At 42.9% G+C, this 18233-nt stretch overlaps 1 protein-coding gene across 2 annotated transcripts in view; it reads right to left on the bottom strand.

The window, feature by feature from the left end:
* Gldn (gliomedin) overlaps window positions 1–18233 on the bottom strand; it is a 63802-nt gene that overhangs the window by 34093 nt on the left and 11476 nt on the right. Inside the window, exon 1 of one of the 2 annotated variants that reach the window (XM_090358413.1) lies at window positions 6893–6949. The exons of the other annotated variant lie outside the window; for it this stretch is intronic. The gene's annotated coding sequence lies outside the window, so the exon portion shown is untranslated. Of the gene's footprint in view, window positions 1–6892; window positions 6950–18233 lie in introns of those variants that run through there. 2 annotated transcript variants of the gene reach the window in all.

Here is an 18233-nt window from a genome sequence, read left to right on the forward strand (position 1 = left end):
CCCACATGACCTAGCACTTTTTCTTTCTATACAACATCTCATCCAATCCCATCCATAACTAACTATTCACAGTCATATAACACATACACTCTTGCAAAGATACAGTACTTTATATCCTTCTAGCTCTGTGTGATTTATTCCACAAGGAGGTGTTTTCCTAACGTATGTGTCTTATTACTTTCTTCCCAGAGAGGAGTGTGTTAGTCTTCATTCACTATGCTAAATAGCTGAGAGTAAAATGAAATCTTAGAGGAGAGGTTCATTTGGCTCTTGGTTCCGGAGGTTTTAGTCCATGGTCCCTAGGCCTTGCTGCCTTTGGCCCTGTGGCAAGGCTCTACCATGGTGGTGGAGACTGTGTGGTAGAGCCAAGCTTCTCACTTCGGCCAAGAGTCCATTATTCCATTCAAGGACCTACTCCCCAGTATCTTAACTTCTTCCAACTAAGTCCCACCTCCTAAAGGATCCAACATATTCTGATAATGCCACCAAGTAGGGCCTAAGCCTTCAACACACAAACCTTATAGGTCATTCAAGATCCAGATCATCTCAGGGAGAATTTCTCAGCTGACTTATCTTCCCTCTTCTTTCTTCCTCCCTCCATGTAGCCCATCTTTCCTGAAAAAGCTCTTTCTTCTCTGTTATCGTGTAGTTTCAAATCTCTAGGGTTGGCCTCTGTATACAGAAGCCTGGGATTTGAAGGTCTATCTCGAAAATTGTTGCTCAATATCACGTTTTCCTGACATCTCCCCTGATAAAGATGAGGTTTCTGTGTTTTTTGTTTTGTTTTTTTCTTTTTCTTTGGTTGGTCTTGGGGCTTGAACTCAGGGTCGGGGTGCTATCCCTGAGCTTTTGTCCCTCAAGGCTAGTGCTCTACTACTTTGAGCCACGGAACCACTTCCAGTTTTCTGGAAGTTAACTGAAGATTCCTCCCCTCCTCCCCACTCCCCGGTGGCTCATGCCTGTAACCCTAGCTACTCAGGAAGCTGAGATCTAAGGATCATGGTTCAAAACCAGCCTGGGTACAAACGTGTCTCATGTGTAACAGCCTAGTAAGGGCAGTCACAAAATTTAATTATGTGCATCTGTGTGATTTATGTCATCATAGTCACAGTGACTCCACACCTTGGTACAGATATCCATGTTCTCATTAGTCATGCCAATACAAGTTGAATACAAGTTTTTTGTTTTAGAATACCTGTTATTCTATAAAATTGCTTTTGTTCATTTCTTGATTATAACAAAGTAGAAGTATCATATTGATTTTTTTTAGCCAGTCCTGGGCTTGAGCTCAGGGCCTGAGCACTGTCCTTGGACTTTCTCAAGGCTAGAGCTCTACCACTTGAGCCTCAGCACCACTTCCGGCTTTTTTCTATGTATGTGGCACTGAGGAATCGAACCCGGGTCTTCATGCATGCTAGGCAAGCACTTTAACCACTAGGCCAAACTCCCAGCCCTCATATTGATTTTTAAAAATCATTATTTTAGTAGTCCTAGAATTGGAACTCAGGGCTTTATGCTAGCTACGCAGGTGTTCTATCCATTGAGCCACATCTCTAGCCTTGCTTTTTTTTTTTTTTTTTTTTCCTCATGCTGGAACTTGAACTCTAGGTGTTCTATCCATTGAGCCACATCTCTAGCCTTGCTTTTTTTTTTTTTTTTTCCTCATGCTGGAACTTGAACTCTAGGTCAGGGCACTGTACTTAATCTTCTTTGGCTCAAAGCTAGTGCTCTACCACCTGAGCAACAGCATCATTTCTGGCTTTTTCCTGAGTAGTTTATTGGAGATAAGAGTCACAGACTTTCTTGCCTGAGCTGGCCTTGAACTGAAATCTTCACACCTAAGTCTCCTGGGTAGCTAGGATTGCAGGCAATGAGCCATCAGAGTCTGGCTTTCTAGCCATGCATGCGTGTGTGCGTGTGTGCGTGTGTGTGTGTGTGTGTGTGTGTGTGTGTGTGTGTGTGTGTTATGCACATACATGCTGGTACTAGATGGAGCTTGAACTCAGAACCTTGCATTCTCGGCTTTCTTTTTTTTTTTTTTGCTAGTCCTGGGCTTAAGCTCAGGGCCTGAGTACTGTCCTTGGATTTTTCTCAAGGCTAGAACTCTACCACTTGAGCCTCAGCACCACTTCTGCCTTTCTTTTTTCTTCTAAGTATGTGATACCGAGGAGTTGAACCCGGGTCTTCATGCATGCTAGGCAAGCACTCTACCACTAGGCCAAACTCCCGACCCCATTCTGGGCTTTCTTGTTTTAAACTGAAGGCTTGTACTCTAGCAACTGAGCCACACTTTATTCTTCCTTTTTCTCTGGATAAGTAGAGATAAGAGATCTCTTGAATTTGTCTGCCTAGGCTGGTTTCAAACCTGGCTCTTCAAATCTTAGCCTCCTGAGTAGCTATTACAGGTATTAGCCATAACCACCCTGCTTGATTTTTTTCTTATTACCATGGATTTGGAGAAATTTTAGTGTACACAGACAGATTTTATAATCTATGGGCTTCATTTAAGCACAGTAAAGCGAGAGACACAAATTATTTGTTCTAAGAAGTATTGGATCTGGGTCCGGGAGTGTGGCCTAGTGGTAGAGTATTTGCCTAGCATGCATAAAAACCTGGATTTGATTCCTTGGTATCACATACACAGAAAAAGCCAGAAGTGGTGCTGTGACTCAAGTGGTAGTTAGCCTCGAGAAAGCTGAAGGACAGTGTCCAGGCCCTGAGTTGAAGCCCTGGAACAGACATAAATAAATAAATGAGGAAAGAAAGAAAGAGGAAGGAAGGCAGAGCGGTGGGGGGAGGAGGGGAGCAACAAAGGAAGGGAAGAAGGAATTGGATTTGAGCCAGGGGTCAATGGCTCATGCCTAGAATGTCAGCTATTCAGTAAGCTGAGTTCTGAGGATCATGGTTCAAAGCCAGCCTGAACACAAAAGTCTATAAGACTTTTATCTACAATTAACCACCAGAAAACTGAAAGTGGCACTATGGCTCAAAGTGGTAGAGTGCTAGCCTTGAGCTGAAGAGCCTAGAGTTCAAAGCCCTATGACTGATGATGAGGATGGAAAAAAAAAAGAGATGAAGACGAAGTCGATGAAGATGAAGACGACGAAGACGATGAAGAGGAAGAGGAAGAGGAAGAAGAAGAAGAAGAAGAAGAAGAAGAAGAAGAAGAAGAAGAAGAAGAAGAAGAAGAAGAAGAAGTAGTAGTAGTAGTAGTGGATCTGAGGGACCTAAGAGCCTCTATTTTAACTGAACCCATACTTGTGAGGAAACACTCCTCTGTCTGTTGGGCAGGGGCTGGGCTTCATGGGCCTGTGTACGGTGATATTACGAGGTTCCCGAAAAACATTATCTCTCACTTTGAAATACACTACTGTCATATTTCTTTCTTCAACTAAAGCATGGCAGGAATGAAGGCTTCACACAGACCCTACAGGAGCTTGCGGATTTGTGTGCTCCATGACCCCATCAACTGCGACGTCTTGAAGAAACTCTTCCCCCTTCCTCTATGCTGCCAGGACCTGTTTACCTTGGCTTTTCCCCTAAGTTTATTTTTTATCTTCTCAAATCAACTGCAAATTCCCTGAGGGTAGAGGTTGATGTGATCTATGTCCTAAGGTAATCATTAAGGATGTTGAAATCCAGGCTCTTGGTGGCTCAAGCCTGTAATTCCAGCAAGGATCTAGATAAAATTCAGGGAAAACCCCTCATCTCAACCAACAATCCAGGCATGTTAGTACAAAGGTTGGCTATGTGGGAGGTATAGATAAGAGGATCACAGTCTGAGGCTAGCCCAGACAAAAAAACTCTCTCTGAAATATAACCCAAAGTAAAAAATGTTGGAGATGTAGATCAAGTGGTAGAACACTTGTCTAGTAAGTATAAGGATCTAAGTTGAAAGTCCAGTACCTCAAAAAAATCATATATATACATATACACTCATGTATACATACATAAAAAAGGAGCCAGGCCACCAATGGCTCATACCTGTAATCCCAGCTATTCAGGAGGGTGAGATCTGAGGATCATGGTTTGAAGCCAGCCCAGGCAAAATCTGCAAATCCTCCAGCAAAAATCTGCAAGTGGAGGGAGGTATGGCAGAAGTGGTAGAGTATCAACCTTGAGAATAAAAAGCTAACAGACATTGCCTAGGCCCTGAGTTCAAGTCCCAGTAGCAATAACAAAAAGAAACAATACTGAAGGAATAGTTGGCTGAATGATTATTAAATGGATCTACTCCTTTAATCCTAGTGTTTGTGGAAGTCAAATAGAGTGCTTTATGCTTCTCTCCAGCCAGCTTGCCAGCTGAGCCCCTAATGGTGCCTTGGGCTTTAATCAGGAGTTTAATTAGCCCTGGCACATGATTTCAAAGTAAATGGGGAGTAATAATGAGCACAAGCAATAGAGATCTGGACTGTCATATGGCATCATATGTCACCCTCCATCTCCATGTGGGGCTGGACTAAGTCTTAGGTAACTTCTAAATGTTAGATGTGTTTATTCTTTCGAGATGCTAGCTGCTTAAGATTTAATATTGACTACTCCATAGCAAAATTAAGAGCTATTTTTGCATGATCAGTGGTCCATGGCTATACAGGGGATAGGAGGAAAGCAGGACTAGATGGGGATTAAATGTACTAGGCTTGCCCCTGACTTTCACCAACTACCTGTATGATCAAAAACAAGCCAAGTTTAAATGTCTACAATTAGCTGGGTGCTGATGGCTCGTGTAATCCTAACTACTCGGGAGGCTGAGATCTGGCTGCAGTTCAAAGCCAGCCAGGTTTGGGTAGGAAAGTCTATTAGATCAAGTCACACATATATAAAAACCAACAATCTGGAGGTGGACATTAGATTTGAGCAAAAAGCTAAGGTACTATTCCCAGGCCCTGAATTCAAGCCCTGGTACTGGTGTACCTGTGGGCATGTAATTGGTGTGCAAGGTAAATCATCCATGAAGTATTAACTTAAGTTTCCTGATCTTCCTTGTACTGCTCGTCCCAGTGCTAGGGGCTCACTTTTTTTCCCCCCCAATCCTGGGAATTGAACTCAGGGCCTGGGCACTATCCTTGAGCTTTCTCAAGGCTAGTGCTCTATCATTTGCATCACAGCACTACTTCCGGCTTTTTTTTTTTTTGTCTTGGGGCTTGAACTCTGGGCCTGGGCACTATCCCCGAGCTCTTCAGCTCAAGGCTACTGCCCTATCCCTTGAGCCACAGCCCCACTTCCCATTTTCTAGAGATTGGAGATAAGAGACTCTCCGGTTTTTAGTGCCTGGGCTGGCTTTGATCCTCATCCTCCCGAGTAGCTAGGATTACAGGCGTGAGCTACTTCTGGCTTTTTCTGAGTAGTTTGTGATGTCTCATGGGGACTTTTCTGCTCAGGTAGTCTTTGAACTGTGATCCTTCTGAGAAGGCAGGATTGGCCTGAGCCTCTAGTGCCTGGGGATGGCTGCTCTCTACAGCGTACCACTCGTCTATCAACTCTTGTTAGTTGCACTTATTTCTTTGATAGCATGTTAAGACCATTTCCAAAACTTACTCAGAAAAAAATCATTATCCTATGATCAGAAATATCTAACTGAGGAAGAATACCTTCCCTCAGGGGCAAGAAAGGCCAGACAGCTTCCTTCTATGTGTTGCCTGGCTTTCAGGTTAAGACCCAGCTTGTCATGCAGCTCACACTTTTTAAGGGGGCAGGAGATACTGTGATTATGGTCAGGAGGATATCATACTTTGGGAGGGAGGGACATTGGCTTGAACTCAGGATCTGGGCCCTGTTCCTTAGCTCTTTTGCTTGAGGCTAGTGTTCTACCACCTTGCACGACAGTGCCACTTTTGGTTTTCTGTTGGTTCAAATACCAGGACTGGCAAAAAAAAAAAAAAAATCCCAGGAAGATCTATATGTCCTTTGGTTTTCTCCATGATATAGAAAAATCACAACTTTCTTCCTTTCTATCCCATTAGTCTTCCTGATGTCCTATTACAGTTGGTGTGAGGTACCCTGTAGTGCGAGATTCAGTCCATGGGGTTCAGAAGTTTGGAGGGTTTCCTTGGGAGGAAAAATACACATACAAAAAAACAACATTTGGGATCTCTGTGGTTAGTTGGGAGGTGGGGAAGGCGGGGAGGGAACATGCTGGCAGCATATTTTCCTGTACTCTTTTTCTCTGCAGGACTCTGGATAACAGAGCTAAGGAAGCAACAACAGTGTGCGTGCGTGCGTGCGTGCGTGTGTGTGTGTGTGTGTGTGTGTGTGTGTGTGTGTGTGTGTGTGTGTGTATGTATGTATGTATGTATGTGTTGGGGAGAATCCATACACCATGGTGGAGGAGGAAGCAGAAATCTGGGGCTGCAAGCATTGGTGTCTGTGTGGAATTTTACAGTTTGAAACGTATTGCTTAGAGGGACATCAGTGGCTAAAGGCCATATTACCATGTTACAGTACGAGAAGTAAAGGTTGGAAAGGGCCAAATAAATGTCCCAAGACCACACACACACACACACACACACACACACACACACACAGAGAGAGAGAGAGAGAGAGAGAGAGAGAGAGAGAGAGAGAGAGAGAGAGAGAGAGAGAGAGAGAGAGAGAGAAACAAAAAAAGTAGAGCTACACCCAAATAAAAAAAAATGGTGTTGGAAGGTTCCCTTGCCACAAAATAAATTTCCCTCTTGGTTGGTTCAAGTTTTCAAAATAGTTTCTCTAGAAACTTAGTTGGGCTGTTTTTCCTCACAGGATATCTGCAGTGTATGTGTATGTGTGTGTTGCTAGCGACTGAACCCAGATCCCTGAGCATGCTATACAAACGTACTATTACTAAGCCACATTCCCAGCCCCTTACACTTGAATTCTTTAGGAAACTTTATACCTAAGCATGGTTATTTCCTACCTGAGAGCAGCTTCTGTTCTTACAGAAGTTTCTTAGCAGACAAGGAAGGAGAGGGGATGTGAAAGATCAGGTGTGGTGAGCAACCCCAGGGCCTTCACTCTCAGGGTAGCGATGCCATGGTTTTGAAGACAGATCCAGAGACAGCAGTGCTGGGCATTATTGCAAGGGAGGGAAAGGGAAGGGCAAAAGGTCAGTTGCCTTATCACTGAGCCAACAAGGCCTCTTCAGCAAAATGTGGAAGAAAACTAATTCCCTAAAGAAATTATTAAGGCTAGAATGTGGCTTAGTGGTAGAGTGCTTGCCTAGCATGCATGAGGCCTTAGATTCAACTCATTAGAACCATATAAACAAAAAATTAAAAAAAAATTAAGTGCATTATTGAGGCTTGGAAGTTAGGAATCTGCAGTAGAACACTTTAGGAAACAGTCCAGAAGTGAGATATAGCTGGGCACCAGAGGCTCAATTCAGGAGGCTGAGATCTGAGGATCACTGTTCAAAGCCAGCCAGGGCACAAAAGTCCTTCAGACAGACTCTGACCTCCAATTAACCACCACAAAACCAGAAGTGGCACTCTGGCTCAGTGTGATAGAGAGCCTTGAGTTGAAGAGCTCAGGGGCAGTGCCTAGACCCAGAGTTCAAGGCCCAGAACTGGAAAAAAAAGTGAGATATGAGTGGATGCTGGTGGCTCATGCCTGCAATCTTAGCAACTCAGAAGGTTAAGATCTTATGGATGAGGTTCAAAACCACCGCAGGCAGGAAAGTCTATGAGACATCTCCAATTAACCAGCAAGAAACCAGAAGTAGAGCTGTGGTTCATATAGTAGAACATGAGCCCTAAGCTGAAGACTCAGTAGTGCTGCATGTTGGCATGGGCCAGGGGTGCCACAGCTAGAGAGAGTCTTAGAAACTCTGTTATGTCATTGAAAGGGTGGTGATTTGCCCAAAGCCACACACTGATTTGGTTTTGCCCAAGGTTGTTTCAGTCAAATGCATCTGCAGTACTCTCTTAGAGTTTTTGTTTGTTTCTTTGTTTCTTTGTGCCACTCCTAGGCCCTGTCTTTGAGCCTTTTGCTCCAGGTTAGTGCTCTAGCACTTCATTCACACTTAACTCTGGCTTTTTTGTTTGGTGGGAAATAAGAGTCTCATGGACTTTCTTTTCCAGGCTGGCTTTGAACCCTGAGCCTCTTGAGTTGTGAGCCACCAGCACCCAGCGAAAAATATGTGATCAAGTATCAGGTTTATGACACATATGAATCCAGAAATTTCAAGATGTGACAAGGGCCTTGGGTATATTTTTTAAGCTACTTGCTGATGTCAGTGACATTGAGTATTTTCATTTTGCTCTGTTTAGAGAATTAACAGTACTAGAGTAGTAGGAGCAAACACGAAACTCTCTAATTACCAAAGCAGTTCTTTTCTCTAAATATATGAAACAAAAGAGACATTTGCATGAAGAGCCTGTTATTTTTTCCATAGTGCAGAGAGAGTATGAAAGGCTTGAGGGGTTCAGGGAAAAGCCCTGCGTGTTGCTCTCTCCGCTGGTCTCATGAACACATGCGCATGTGTATCCTTCCTGGTCATTATATTAGGACATCGTCCTCTGCAGAGAACAAGGTTTTTGGGCGGGGGTGGGGGGAAAATAGGGACCAAGACATGAGAAAGGGATATCGATGTTTGTGAAGTAATGCACCTTCTATCTGGTGAATAGAATGTAACCCTTCTATTAATTACAATAAAAAATATATGAAAACAACAACAAAAAAAAACCCCAAGGTTTTCGAGCTCACTGACCGCTTCTTCTTCCTGCACTGTGAGGCTCAAGGTTCTTGCAGGTCTTCATTCAGTCTACCTGAGGTCTGGCAGCCCCTGTCTTTGTCTATGGGGCCCATGTCTGGCCCCTAGTATGTAGTGAGAAGGCCACACCAGACAGGCACATGGGAATAGACCTATACCTCCATCTTCTTCGTGTCTTCCAGAAGAGGAAAGCACACCTAGATTTTGCTGTTCCTCTCAGGAATTTTATTCATTGGGCTTTACTGATAGTTTATCTCCTCTCCCCAGAGCTCTTTTTCTCTGCTTAAGTGCCTAGGCCTTGCCTTCTCCCAAAATGTGGTCAGCTTCTTCTAGGGCCTAATGTCTGAACAGTGTGATCCATTACTACTTGTCTTCCCCAGGTGCTTGGCAGATAAAGACTGGAAGGACTTTGGTCACTGGGTGCTAGGAATAGGGTGAATGATTAGCTTCCTCTGGTACTTCTCTTCCTATCACAGGGCTCTAAACTTGAGGCTAAGGGCTCGATGGTATGATGCTTTCAGAGACCAGCACATGCAAATGGTGACCAAGGATGGAGGCTAGTCCTAGGGAAAAAGGATGGAAGATGCTGGGTTTGGATCAGTGATAAGATGATCTAAGATCTTTGGTTTTCACCACAGCTCCTCGCTTATAATTCCCATAGGATGTTATTTCCTATGTGACTAGAAGTGTTTTGTTTGTTTGTTTTTGTTTTTTGCTAGTCCTGGAAACTGAACTCAGGGCTTGAGCACTGTCTGTGGACTTCCTCAAGGATAGAGCTCTACCACTTGAGCCTCACTACCACTTTCCGGCTTTTTTTTTTTTTCTATGTATATGTTACTGAGCAATCGAACCTGGGTCTTTGTGCATGCTAGGCAAGCACTCTTCAGTTAGGCCAAACTCCAGGCCCTTGAAGTGTTTTGGGACTCTGGAAGAAAAGACTCCTTTCCCCTTTCCTCTTTTCTCCTCTTTTCCCTACTTCTCTATTTACCTCAAGACAGGGACACTGCAAGCAGAATTTATTTTATTTGCTGTTTTTTTTTAATATATTTTTATTGTAATTAATAGAAGGGTTACATGATATTTTCCAGATAAATGGTGCCTTAATTCCCACACATTGATACCCTTTCACATGTCATGGTCCCCATTTCCCTTCCCCCCTCCCCCACCCCTCATCTTGTTTTCCCCCGTTCCCTATCCAATTTCAGATAACCAAATACAATTATATCCGATATATCAGATTGTTTTTTTTTTTTTCCTTTTGCCAGTCCTGGATCTTGAACTCAAGATGTAGGTACTGTCGCTGGGCTTCTTTTTCGCAAGGCTAACAATCTACCACTTGAGCCATGGCACTACTTGTGGTCTTTTCTGTTTATGTGGTACTGAACCCAGGGTTCATGCATGTTAGGCAAGCATTCTACCACTAAGCCACATTCCCAGCCCCTAGAATTTGTTTTTTCCTCAAGTAGGTCATAGAAATAAAGAATCTGCTTTAGATCTAGGATGCCGCTCTTGCCTCACAAGCAAGGAGGAGTTCAAAGTCCCTAGCTACCCAAACAAACAGACACACATCTTTTAATCCACACTGTGTTTAGCCTGAACAAAAAAGCAATCCTCTATCTTGACAGTAGATCATAAGACCCTCCTTTCTTAAGGGGTCCAGCCCTAAGTCCTTCAGAAAAGAATGCAGAAGAATCTGCCCAGACTAGACTACCCAGATGAGAGACTTTCTCCAATCAGAGTACTTGAAGTCAGAGCCTCTGTCCAATCACATTTCTACTGGTGGTCTTCCTTTTAATAGTGAGGATAAAATGAGGTCTGCTTAAAAACAAAACAAAACATAAAGACCAGGTTCCAGCTTCAGGATCGCTGAGCTTGTGGAGACTTGCAGGAAGGAGAAGACCAAGTGCTGGTAGGTACATGTACCCCAACTCACAGGGTCAGAAGCCTCCGCGTGGGACCTCCTTGACCTCACTTCCCTAAGTGTATCTTAATTTGGCTACCTTTAAAAAATAACTCTTATCAAAACCTATATACATATGGTCATACAGAATGAGACTAAACGAAATGAACTCCAGGTTACGGAAACAAGAGGTTTATCTTTGTGACTGTTGTTCTTAATGTATTATGTGAAGTTATTTCTTTTTTTTTTCCATTTATGGTTAATCTCATGTGGTTACTGTATCTGACTTTGTTACCTGGTATATTGTATATACGTTTATTTGTTTGCTTGAAATAGAGAAGGGAAGAGGGAAAACAAGATGATTGGGACAGGGAGACAGGGGAGGAAAGGGGGACAAAAACACGAGAAGGGGTATCAAGGTTTGAGAGGTAATGTTCCCATTACCTGATGAATGTAACTGTAAACCCCTCTATACATTATCCTGACAATAAAATACAATAAAAAATCTTAAATTTTCTCTTATAATAAGCCCTATAAGATTTTTCTGAGTTCTTTAAGCTACACTAGTAAATGAATTGAATCTGAGGGGAACATAGGAAAGAATGCTGCTGGTCATCAGAAATTTTCAAAGCTCAGACCACGGCTTACTCTTGAGTAAAAAAAAAGCTCAGGGAGAAGTGGTACTGTGGCTCAAGGGGAAGGGTGGTAGCCTTGAGCTGAAGAGCTCAGGGACAGCACCCAGACCCAGAGTTCAAGTCCCACAACCAACAACAACAAAAAAGCTCAGGGGAAGAACCCAGGCTGCAAGTTCAAGCTTCAGGATTAGCACAAAACCAACCAACAACAACCAAAAACCGGGGACTATCTAAAAAATAAAATAGTGAAGGCGTTTGCTCAGCTGGTAGAGCACCTGCTTTATAAGGCTAACGCTCTGAGTTTAAATTCTGGTACCATCTAAACACAAGTTTTGGTTTTGTTTTTGGTGACTATTCACAGGTTGAACCAAGTCTGGAGCCCAGTTTGAATTCTGATAGTGTCCTTCTCCGTGTTAACACTTTGGACAGTGACATTCAAGGTCCTAAGGCTTTTTATGTACACCCTCTGCTTCTTGCTAGAGGACTAACCTTGAGTGGACAAAGCTCAGGGACAGAACCCAGGCCCTGAATTCAAGCTCCAAACCAACAACAAAAAAAAAAATATAATATGCTCTGCTCAGATCTTTCACACTTTAGTGTCTGAAAGCATAAGAACCACATGGGCTTCTGTGTCTGACAGACTCTATAAAAGCTGTTTTTGCTATCAACAATGAAAATGACTCACAACTCTCAGGTATTTTTGTACATATGAAAATGGGAACCCTGGTTTCAGTGTTTATAAGGAACTGGAGGGATATCTGACTACTAACTTTAAAATCTGCTAGTACTTAAGCCAAGTCCAGTGTAGTTCTAATCTACTATGGTGAACACATGCTGACTTCTGTCGTATTAGGGGATAGAGCACAATGGTGAGACACAGAGGCTGAGCTTAGAAGGAAATGGTGATGAGAAGAAAAGCTGTGCCAGAATGGACACAGCCTAGCAAAGTGCATGGCCCTGCCTAGTTTGACAATGAATGTTCTCCCCCACCAAACCCCCGGTCCTCGGGCTTGAAATTCAGGGCCTTAAAACTATCCCTGAGCTTCATTTGTCAAGGCTAGAACTTTTAGAGGCACAGAACCACTTCTGGCTTTTCTGTGTATGTGGTACTGAGGAATCAAACACAGGTCTTCATGCATGCTAGGCAAGCACTCTACTACTAAGTCACAGTTCCAGCCCCAGTGAATGCTTTTGAGATTCAGCTACTGACGTCAGCTCTGCAGGGTATTTCTCATGGACATTTTGTGGAAGAAGGCAGAGTGATATTTGGTGATAGTAGGGATGTGTGGTTCATGCTGGGACACTGGACAGACCACATTACTGAGACTATGTAGCCTTGAGGATCGACAAAAATCTACCTTCCAAATGTTGGCAATGAGAGGAGTTTAGTTCCAGTGACCAGCTGTTTCCTGAAAGACTGTCAGCCCAATCATAAATGCATTCCTACTAGGAGAATAAGAGGCAGGACACAAAAAAAGAGTATCCCTGATCCCAGGAAAGAGCCCACTGGAATCTGTAATCTAGCTTACAAGAACTCTGAGAGCATTGTCCCCACCCTAAGAGATCCCCACCCATTCTTGTGGGGTCATGGGCAGAGTGGGGCTCTTATAACAAGATGGGACACAAGCCATGGCTGTAAGGATTGTACCCTACTGGAACCTGTCAGGAGATCCTTATTTCTTGCCAGCTCACCAGTCCAGGTAAGTCCTTGGAGTCAGGAGTTTATAGAAATAGTTGAAATTATAATATTCTTGAACTTGAATACATTTTTAAAAATTTTTTATGGCAACACTGAGATTTGAATGCAGGGCTTTCACACTTAAGGTACTCTACTACTTGAGCCTGAATGAACGAATACTTGGTTAATTGGTGACCACTTGAACAGAAACAGACAGCACCTGGGAAGATTAAAAGGTATGGTGCTAAGATCATGGCTTTTTGTGTTCAGCAATCATGACATCAAATTGGCTATCAACTAAGTAAGTTTGCATGGACAGTTTCATTTCTTCCAACCTGTTTTATCTGCAAAACAGAGATGGAATTAGATTTTTATTCTAGGGAAGAAATAAATTGTCAGTAACTGATACTACAAAGCAGCCAGCACTATACCTGGAACTTCACTCTTTCTAGAAAGCAGAATAGTGCCCTCGCTACTGCCGTCTTATAAGAAGGGGTCCAGGAAGTGTCATCAGAATTGAAGATAGGTCTGGATCCCAGATTTCTGGCAGATTCTAAAGGCTCTTCTGAGAGGTAGAAGGGTGTGACTGGGGTTGTGGCTTTCTGGTTGCCTCAAAGTACAAACCCTCATTTCTGCTGGTTCCATTCCAGGTTGTGTGGGAGGCAGCCCAGGACTGTGGTTCTGCTACTTCCTGCCTGGGTGATCTTGGACAAGTCCTATATGGGGAAAAGTCTATTTGTTACAGGATAAAATCTTCAATCTCTTCAGCCTGGAGTTATATTCCTTGCCTCCATCTACAACTTCTCTTTTGCTGCCCACATGGTCCTGCCATACTCTGCTGTGCTTCCTCTAGCCTGACACAGAACCACCTTGCCCAAATGTTACACGACTTTGTCTCTCCTGTGGTGTTGAGCACAGGGGCTTCTCTAAAGCAGATGTCTTTAATCAGGGAGATTTGGTCCCATGTTACAGAAAACTGAAAGCTGTACACATTTAAACAAAAGTACAAGGTCCAAAAGAAGGCCACTCAGCACTGGGCAATGGCTCTAGATGCTGGGAATCCAGCTCAGGATCCAGTAGGGCTGCCCAAGCTTCAGGGATCTTCTGTTCCCTTCAGCCAGCAGAAAAAACAAAGAGGGCAAAGGATGTGTTCTCTTCCTTGAAGGAAGTCTCACACATGAACTGCCTATATCTTAGTGTCTAGATGTTAGTCCCAGGGTCATTCTTAGCTGCATTTAAAAAGAGCTCTAACTGATAAAGAAGGAAGAGTGAACACTGGCATATTCAATAACAATAATGTAGAGAGACAGATGAGACAGGAAAAAGACATTATTATGAACAAATATGAAAATGACTTGGACGGCTAAAACCAGGAAGTAAACAGAAAGGAAAAGAAGTGCTTTTCTCATACCTCTTTTTTGGTTGATTGTGGGGCTGGAACACAGAGCCTAGCATTGTCTCTGGGCCTCTTTGTGCTCAGAGCCAGTGCTCTCTACCACTTGAACCACAGAACTACTTCCAGTTTTTGAGTGGTTAACTGGAAATGTGTCTCATGGGGCCTTTTTTTTTGCCTGGGCTGGCTTTGAACCACGATCCTCAGATCTCAGACTCCTAGCTAGGATTATAGGCTTGAAGCACCAGCCCCTGGCTCTTGCCTTTTTTTTTTTTTCTTAACATCAAGTTACAAGATGAAGAGAGAGGAAGGGCTGTTCAAATCTAGGGACAAAGGATAAAAGGCATACCTGGTGAAAAGGAAGTCCTGCCAGTTATCTAGGTTTTAGATGGTGTCCCATTCACCTTACTCATCTAAAACTGTTGTCTAAGGATAAGGAGTTACTGCACTGAAATTAAGTTATTTGTTCAGTTAAAGTATAAAAGCTTCAGGTAGAATCTTCACTTTTTTATGGCTTAGAAAACACATAGAGAATAGAAAACATAGAGAGAAATCTTTATGTAGAGTTGTATTTCTACTAAAGTTGTAATCAGTCATTTTATGAAGAAAATCATGTAACAAAGCAAATAGAAGTGTAACATCAAGAGCAGATGTTCTATTACAAAGACAATCAGTGCAGAAAATATACTTTTAACCCTTCTAGTATGAAATTCACTGATTTTTTTTTTTTTTTAGTAGTTCCAGGGACCACATTCTATTTCACTATAGTTACTGCTTTTGTGTGAGACTGTTCTTGTAGTACTTTCCTTAGTACTTTCTTTTTTTTTTTTTTTTTTTTTTTGCCAATCCTGAGCTTGAGCTCAGGGCCTGAGCACTGTTCTTGGACTTTCTCAAGGCTAGAGCTCTACCACTTGAGCCTCAAGCACCACTTCCGGCTTTTCTATATATGTGGTACCAAGGAATCGAACCCGGCTCTTCAGGCATGCTAGGCAGGCACTTTAACCACTAGGCCAAACTTCCAGCCCAAACCCTTAGTACTTTCTTAATCTGTACTCTTTTATCATGTAGCATAATGATTAGAAGCTGCTAAAAATTTTAAGTAGGAAGAGAAATACAAGTTTCTTAAAAGGCAATTAAGAGTCTAACAGCTCTTGAAATGTTATGTGACACATATGTTAAGAGGGAAACCATACTGGAACAGGAATTACAAAATATAGCAAGTAAAAAATGAAAGATCTGGAAGCATTAGAATAGCACAAAAAAGAGACGGGAGAAAATGCTAAAAAATAAATACCAGAACAATTAAAGAAAATCAATCTCATTTTACAGATGAATATGTCTATAGTAGATATAAATTAATTTACTGGAAATTATATATTTTTTGTCAGTCCTGAGGCTTGAACTCGGGGCCTGAGCACTGTCCCTGGGCTTTCTCAAGGCTAGATCTCTACCACTTGAGCCACAGCACCACTTCCAGCTTTTTCTGTGCATGTGGTACAGAAACCAGGTCTTTGTGCATGCTAGGCAAGCACTTTACACCTAGGCCAAATTCCTGGCTGGAAATTATATTTTTGACTACATATTTTGTTTTATGTATTTTCTTTTTTTAAACATTACTTTATTGTTATAAAGATGGTGTACAGAGGGATTACAATCGCATGGATCAGGTAATAAGTACATTTTGAGTGGTTTTCTTTTTTGAGGGTCCTGGGGCTTGCATTCAGGGCCTGGGCACTGTCTCTCAGCATTTTCCCTAAAGGATAGTATTCTACCACTTGAGTCACAATTCCACTTCCAGAGTTTTGGTGAATAATCAGAGATAATTTTCCTGGCTTCAAACTAATTCTCAGATCTCAACCCCTTGAGTAGCTATGATTACACGTATGAGCCACTAGTGCCAGGCCAATTTGAGTCTTTTTTTTTTCCTTTGGTGGGTCATGGAGCTTGAACTTGGCCTGGGCACAGTCCTTGAGCTCTTCAGCTTAAGGCTAGCTCCCTACCCCTGAGCCTGGGTGTTGTCCCTGAGCTATACAGCTCAAAGTTATCGTCCTACCCTTGATCCAAGCCCCACTTCTTGTTTTCTAGAGGTTAACTGGAAATAAGAGTCTCAGGTTCTTTTGTGCCCTGGCTGGCTTTGAACCTTGATCCTTAAATCTCAGCCTCCTGAGTAGTTAGGATTATAGGCTTGAGCCACTGAGCCTGCCCAGCCTATTTTGAGTCTTTAATTCCCAGTTCCTCTTTGGGAGGTCAATGCTCAGTGAGATAAGATGGACAACTGAAGAGGAGTATGTGTGGGCCAGGCTTACAAGCCTTGTGTATGTAAGTGTTGGGAAGGGTATTGGAGGGAAGAAGAATGTTCAAGATGGAGGGAGAATTTTTATGTGGATATAGAGGGGAGAAGAGTAGGGGATGCTGGGAAATACTGGGACCAGTAAGTGAAAGATTCTAGAAGGCTTATTGAGTTTATGTTTTTATTTCCAGGCAAGAGAGAAAGAGAAAGAGAGAAGTGTGTGTGTGTGTGTGTGTGTGTGTGTGTGTGTGTGTGTGTGTGTGTGTGTGAGAGAGAGAGAGAGAGAGAGAGAGAGAGAGAGAGAGAGAGAGAGAGAGAGAGAGAGAGAAGGGAGAATATTAAAAAGTCCTGTGGTCTTGGGGTAGAAGCTGTTGCTTGGCTTAAGGCTGGAAATGACCCCTATAACAGAGCGGAGTTGATGGGTTTGCCAGTCCTGGGGCTTGAACTCAGGGTCTGGGCATTCTCCCTGAGCTGCTTTTGCTTAAGGCTAGCATTCTACCACATGAGCCACAGTGCCAATTCCAGCCTTTTCTGTTTATGTGGTACTTAGGAATTAAACTCAAGTCTTCATGCATGCTAGGCAAGCACTCTACCCCTAAGTCACATTCCCAGCCCAAAGGGTTTTTTTTTCCTTCTGTCTTTGGAGATATTAGTCTTTGAACTCAAACCTTGAACTCAGGGCTTTGGATTTTGTAGGCAAGTGCTCTACCACAGCTCTGAGAGATCTTTGAGATTGATTTCCCAACAGAAATGAGGGCAGAAGAAACCAATATTCATAAAGGAAATATTTCAAGTAACAAAGACAGAATAGAATTGTCTTGGGAAGGAAATGGCTGTATAACCACGAGTTTGGATGTGGGCTAGAGGTTTTGGAGGGCAGAATAGAAAAGTTGGAAATGGAGTTGGGCATTGTAGGAGTTGGGTGGGTGGAAAGTACATTCCAGGCAGAATAATGATGTAAGTTCGAGCTTTCAGGCGGCACAGAGTGTGACTAGTCATGGCTTTCTTGGGAGAACCCTGTGAGCTGGTTCTGGGGAGCCCTGTGAGTGGCTACTAAATTCCTGTGAAAAGGAAGATGTAACCCAGCACACTAGTAGTTCATGGACTACTAGACAACCCAATATGACTGAAAACAGTCTTCTATGACTAGAAAGACAAAAGTCCTTTTTCCTTCATAAGAAATGCTCTCCTCATGGATCTTCTGCTGTCACCCATGAAGATCTGTTGCTCTTGGGTATTACTTCACTCCTCATGGTCTCTGGAGAGCTCTGCCTAACTGCAGCCTTGGTAAACAAGGTCTTCAAACTCATCATGACAGCTGTTAGAATCTAAGGCTGTGGAAGACACAGCAAATGATGTGTGTAGAGGGATGTATCTCTTGATAGATGCCATCTCCTGACTAGTATCCTGTCCCATACTTTAAGGTTTAGGTCTCTGACTGCATCTTCATCCTAAATTTTCTGCTTTACAACCCACTGGTATCTCCTGCTTTGACCCATGTTCAGCCACTGGCTCTGAGCTAACAATATTTGTAGCCTTCCCAGATATACTATATTAGTCTCTTGGCACTTGCTAGGGTCATCTAAAAGGAGCACAAAGCCGGGCGCAGTAGTTCACGCCTATAGTCCTAGCTACTCAGGAGGTTGCTCAC

Source organism: Megascapheus bottae, chromosome 25 (assembly GCF_031878675.1).
Source record: "Megascapheus bottae isolate mThoBot1 chromosome 25, mThoBot2.hap1, whole genome shotgun sequence".
In the NCBI taxonomy this organism is placed as follows: domain Eukaryota; kingdom Metazoa; phylum Chordata; class Mammalia; order Rodentia; family Geomyidae; genus Megascapheus; species Megascapheus bottae.